Raw genomic sequence first — 5,940 nt, forward strand, 5'->3', positions numbered from 1 at the left:
CATGGGCCAGCCCATACCAGCCCAAAATACCATACCCCCATTGGAAGAGCCGACGTCCACGGTGGCCTTGCGCCAGCCCATCCCTATGCAACTCCCGAAACAGGACCCTTGCACAGGGGACATAGCGCAGAGTGTTTCCACTGGGATTCAAACTCAAATTTTCATGGACCAGATTCTAGCTCTGATACCAAATGTTATGCACTTAGTCAATACTAACCAAAAGACTGGCCTGATAGGAGCGAAAGACATAGGTACTTAACTCAGGACCAATAACTGCCCAGGCGAACCAGGGTAGGCCCATGGGCCAACCCATACTAGACCATAACACCCAACTTTTAGGCTTATCCCCCACAAAGCAACGCAAATACATCTCAATGGTCCGGTTGATGACCTCTGTTTGCCCATCTGTTTGAGGGTGGTAAGCTAAAGAGAAAGCAAATTTGGTGCCATGTAAATGGAAAAGCTGCTTCCAAAAGGTGCTAGTGAACACTGCATCTTTGTCACTGGTGATGGACTCCGGTAAGCCATGAAGTCAGACAATCTGGTCCATGAAAATCTGAGCTACATGGATTGCTGTATATGGATGCAACAGAGGAATGAAGTGACCATACTTCGAGAAATGATCCACCACGACCAATATAATAGATTTACCAGAGGACTTTGGTAGGCCATCAATGAAATCCATGGAGACATCCGCCCATACCTTAGAAGGGAGTTGGAGACGTTGAAGCAAGCCTGTTGGGCTTAATGATTCGATTTTGTTCCATTGGTAGACCTGGCATGCGAAGACATAGTCAGTTACCATGCGTTTCATTCCTTTCCAATAGAAGTCACGACTAATCCAGAAATATGTCTTTTACTAGCCTTCATGAGTGTCGTCGTGATAAGTCGATATGATGGTGGTGAGTAAAACTAACGTCAAACGTAGATAAAGCTGAGTCTTGTACAGCATGAGGCGTTCTTGGATGGCTCAATTGTTGTCCATGGTCTGCTGCTCAATGCTGTTAAACAAGGCTAAGAGTTCAGTTGTTTGTTGAATTTCTTCCCGAAGGGAATCCGGCACAGGAACTGTGGTTGACTGATGGCATGGAGTTGTGGCTCCGACACCTCCTTAGGTGATAAGGCATCGGCCCCCTTGTTAAGTTATCCCGGTTTATATTCCACATTAAAATCGATGCCCATCAATTTACTAAGCCGATGTTGTTGAGAGGAAGTGGTAAAGCGTTGCTCCAATAGGTACTTCAAGCGGTAATGGTCGGTGTGGATAAGGAAGTGTCGACCCAAAGATATGGCCGCCAATGCTAAATGGCTTTGGCTAAGCCGATTAGTTCACATTCATATGCTGCTAATTTTTGGTGGTGTTGTGCAAGGTGCCTACTGAAATATGCAATTGGATGGCCCTGTTGTTGTAAGACCACACCCATGCCGCCCCTAGAAGCATCACATTCTATAATAAATAGGTCTTCAAATTTTGGAAGTTGGAGCATCGAAGCTGTGGCTAATGCGTGCTTCAACTGAGCAAAGGAGGAGACAACTACGTTAGGCAGGGTGAAGGCATTCCACTTTAGTAAGCTCGTGAGAGGAGACACTATCTGGCCATAATCGCGAATGAACTTGTGGGAGTACCTTGATAATCCCAAAAATCCCCGTAAGGCAGTGACTGAATGTGGAGTGGGCCAGTCAATAACAACCTAAATTTTACTACTGTCGGCCTGAACGCCTGAGGCTGAGATGACATGTCCCAAATAAGCGACCTCAGAGGTACCCTAAGAGCACTTGGATTGCTTGAGAAATAAATGATGGGCACACAGGATGTTGAACACATAGCGCAAATACTGAATATGGTCATCCCAGTTCTTGTTGTATATCAAAATATCATCAAAGAAAATGAGAACATACTTCCATAAGAGAGGGTGAAATACCTCGTTCATAAGTGCCTGGAAGGTGGAGGGGGCGTTGGAGAGCCCAAATGGCATGACCAGAAACTCGAAGTGGCCATGATGGGTGCGGAATGCAATCTTCTCCACATCTGCAGGGTATACTCGAATATGGTGGTAGTCGGATCTCAAATCCAATTTAGTAAAGAACTTTGTTCCATGTAATTCGTCCAAGAGTTCGTCCACCACTAGGATTGGAAATTTATCCTTGTCTGTATGTGCATTCAAATCTCTCTGTAGTCAACACAAATACACCAAGTGTTGTCCTTTTTCTTCACTAATAACACCGGTGATGAAAAGGGAGACTTGTTGAACTGGATAATGCCTTGTGCTAACATATGTTGGCATTGCCTTTCGATTTCATCTTTCTATAAATGGGGGTAGTGGTATGGGTGCACCACTACGGGCACAGTGCCCATCTTTAGATGAGTCCGATGGTCACAGTCTCTAATAGGTGGAAGTGCATGTGGCTCCATAAATAAATCAGCAAATTCTGTAATGAGAGAGTTGAACTTACAGCGGTCGGAGTCGACCACATTTAGGTGCTGGAGGGTGCAAGGGGAGGGTGCATGAGTCCCATGTAGGGTGATGGGTTGCTGTTCAGAAGTAAAAATCATAGTTAGGGACTTGAAATCCCATAATATTGGACCCAACTGCTGCAACCATTTAATACCAAGACCAAATCAAACCCAGCTAGTGGAATGACCAAGAAGTCTGCTACAAAGGTGTTGCCTTCAGTAACAAACAGTACTGCTGAACATAATCCAATGCTCGAAACCTTTTCCCCATTAGCTACTGAGACCGAAATGCCAGAATTGTGCTGAATTGGCAAGCCTAGCTGGAGTGTTGCTGGGTGGCTGAGAAAGTTGTGGGTGCTGCCCGAGTCAACTAATGCTAGTAACATGAGGTTTGTTATGCCAGCGTGAATCTGCATGATGTTAGTACTGTGCAACCCTGGCATAGCATGGATGGAAATTGCTGGTTCTTCCACTTCGGGCTCTTCATCTTCCACCAGTTGGGGATTATCCTCTTAATCATCCACCTCTAACCAAAATAGACGTTTGCATAAGTGCCCTAGCAGGTATTGTTCATCACAATTAAAGCAAAGTCCTTTTGCCTACCTTTGATCCATTTTTTATTTGGAAAGATGTCTAATGTATTATGCTGGTGGTGTTGGCTTATTTGCCTTTGAGGGATGGGAGGGGTTGTGGCCTTGGTGTAGAGGGGAGTTAAGTGTTTGTGGGGCTCCAGTGGCGACTCGGCCTTGCCATGGGGGCTTACGTCCCAGAGATTCTTTCAAAACCTTTGCTTGGTGTCCAGTGTACAAGCCAAATTCATAGCATGTGCTAAGTCCGGTGGGTCATGTAATTCGACTTCTAGGCGAAGTTGTTCAACTAGTCCAGCAGTAAATAAATGAACATACTGAGCCGGACGCATATATCTACTGGCTCGTGCCAGCCGTTCCTGAAATTGTTTCTGATAAACCACTATGGAACCCGTTTGTTTGAGGTTGACCAAATCTCCCAGAGGGTTACTTCGGGTTGTTGTCTTTGATGTTGTTGTGTAATTCTGCAATCTTCAGAAACTCCGATAATCTTTTGTCAATCCGAAATTGCTCTTGGTGTCTACTCTAGGAGGACGAAGGTGTTGGCTGATTCATCCCAACCGTGTTGCCATTTCAAGTTGGTGAACCAACGTCTCTGCTGCGTGGGGAAGACAACATTATTGCTGAATATCAAGTTTCCTAAGTTAGAAAACTTGATTTAATGGAGGGCCAGGTCAAGCGCCTGTCGAACAACCCGGACCAGGTGGAATTAACCCAGCAACCCAAAGCTACTTACTGGTTCTATTCATGACTAAGTCAACTCAGTCGGGTCAACTCAATAGGTAAAATGAACCCAACCCACTTATTTTTTACCTCGATTATACATGTTTAGGTCCAGAGTTCTATACATATTTCTTCTATAACTCGGTTATATTGTAAAATAGAGTAAGCTCAACCCAGGAACATCTAAACAACAATCAAGAAGAAAGTCAACATTGATCTTTATTGAAATACAAACTGATTTCGTCCCACCACACACTCTTAGAAGAGCTTCAATGGCTTTTGGACTTACAGAAGAAGAAAATAAAAAGAAAATGAACAAGGAAGATGTATGATTCTGGATTCCGATTGTTGCTGAAGAGCACCTCTATTTATAGGTGTTTTACAGCACTCAATCGAGGAAGACAGATGGGAGACAGCTATGAAAATGATGGTAGGTAGCTTCCTTTCTCTTCCGGCGTCGATGGAGGCCTTTGTCCGCTACGACAATCAGTACAGAGTGTGCCTCTATTTTTTGTTGCGTCCATTAAGTCCTATTCACACTTGGGTGATTCAAATTTTTCCGTTCATACTTGGGTCTCTCAATCGTGACAAGGGCATATAGTGGGGCCAGCCCCCTTGGACCCCGTCGGGGCTGACGCCCCGAACCCCCGTTTTTCTTATTCCTTTTATAGTTTCTTCACAAATAACCATTGCAGTCACAATTTGACCTCATCAGCGTATAAGCCGGAACCGCTAACTAATTTACTCACTATCGACAGTGGCGCTTCTCATTGGGGGCCAGTGAATACATTACATTAACAGTAACTTGTGAGAGGTGGGCGTTGACACACTAGCATATATTAGTCTACTATTTGACTCAGTTCGACTTGGTTTTCTATCTCCGACTGGATTATTACTTGGTTCCAACACACTATTTGGTGCAACTTTCTTATTTACTGATGGACTCATTGTGGACTATTTCATGTGTCCTTATTACTCTTAAGGACTTTCATTATTTATTTGTTATCTACTACTATACTACTGAAAAGTTGGTACATGTTATTTGGGCATTGGCACATTTCTGCTATTGCTATTGTTTATCTTTGTCTTTACTCATTACCCATTGGTTATTTGGCAACCTTTCTCCTATCATCCTTTATTTGACTCTCACATACCCCTTTGGGCCAACCTTTTGTGTGTTGCTTCGGTTGGTTTACCTTTATATATATATATATATATCCACATATGGTTGTTTTAAGTCCATTTAGACTTTTTATATGTACCTGTGGGTCTTTTATCGCTATCTTGTGAATGACAGGCATTATCCACTTATCACCTATTTTTACCCTTAGAGAGTCGGTGCCCAAGTTGGAACACCATGGTGGAGGAGCTTATTACTACATCTATGTTATTTGGTTCAAGCTGGGATCACTGCCATTACTTCCCAGCTTGAGGGGAGAAGTAGAAAAAAAAGTACAAGAAAGAGGTATTTTATTCTATATAATGTGGTAATTTTAATGTGACAAAAATACTCAAGAAAGGGGAAGCACAAAAGATGAAGTTTTTTCATCTATGAAGAATTTTTTGTAGCAAATAAAATTGAAGACCAAGAATCCTTTTCATTTCAAGATGAAGTTATAAACTCCAGCTTGAGGGGGAGTATTGAAGAGAAGCTATGGAAGCATCTTACATGACTCTCACAGTAAGAAATCTCATAGAGCTACAATTAATATTGGAGGAGTCTTACAAGAGTCTCACAGAAAGTGGTCTCACAGCAGAGTTTTAGTTTAAAGGGGTTTTAGTTATGTTAGTTTTCTATTTATGTTGAGTTATTTAATTATGCTAGGATTTATCTTTAAGTGTTAGAGTTTGGGTGTAATTGGGACAAGGGTAGTTTAATTGTAATTGGACTCAACTACTTTCCTTTATTATAAATAGGGGTTCATGTACTCTGATTACATCAAGTCAATGAAGTTTTTTTTTTCATTTCCATAAATTCAACACCGACAAAAGTCACAGGTAAGTTTGGTTTCCTTCAACATTATTCTCTACCCAAATGCGAATTGTAAAATATTTGAAACTTAGGCGTTTGTAATTTCGTTTGGCATCTGCAATTTCTTCACTGCACTAGTCGATTTGGGCATTGCCAACGACTTGGGCATTGACGACTCAAGTGTTGCTGATGGAAGTCACATA

The sequence above is a fragment of the Aristolochia californica genome, unplaced genomic scaffold (genome assembly GCF_029961685.1).
Source record: "Aristolochia californica isolate CCGP_79_NKW_82.1479 unplaced genomic scaffold, dmAriCali1.0.hap1 SCAF_5, whole genome shotgun sequence".
Taxonomy (NCBI): domain Eukaryota; kingdom Viridiplantae; phylum Streptophyta; class Magnoliopsida; order Piperales; family Aristolochiaceae; genus Aristolochia; species Aristolochia californica.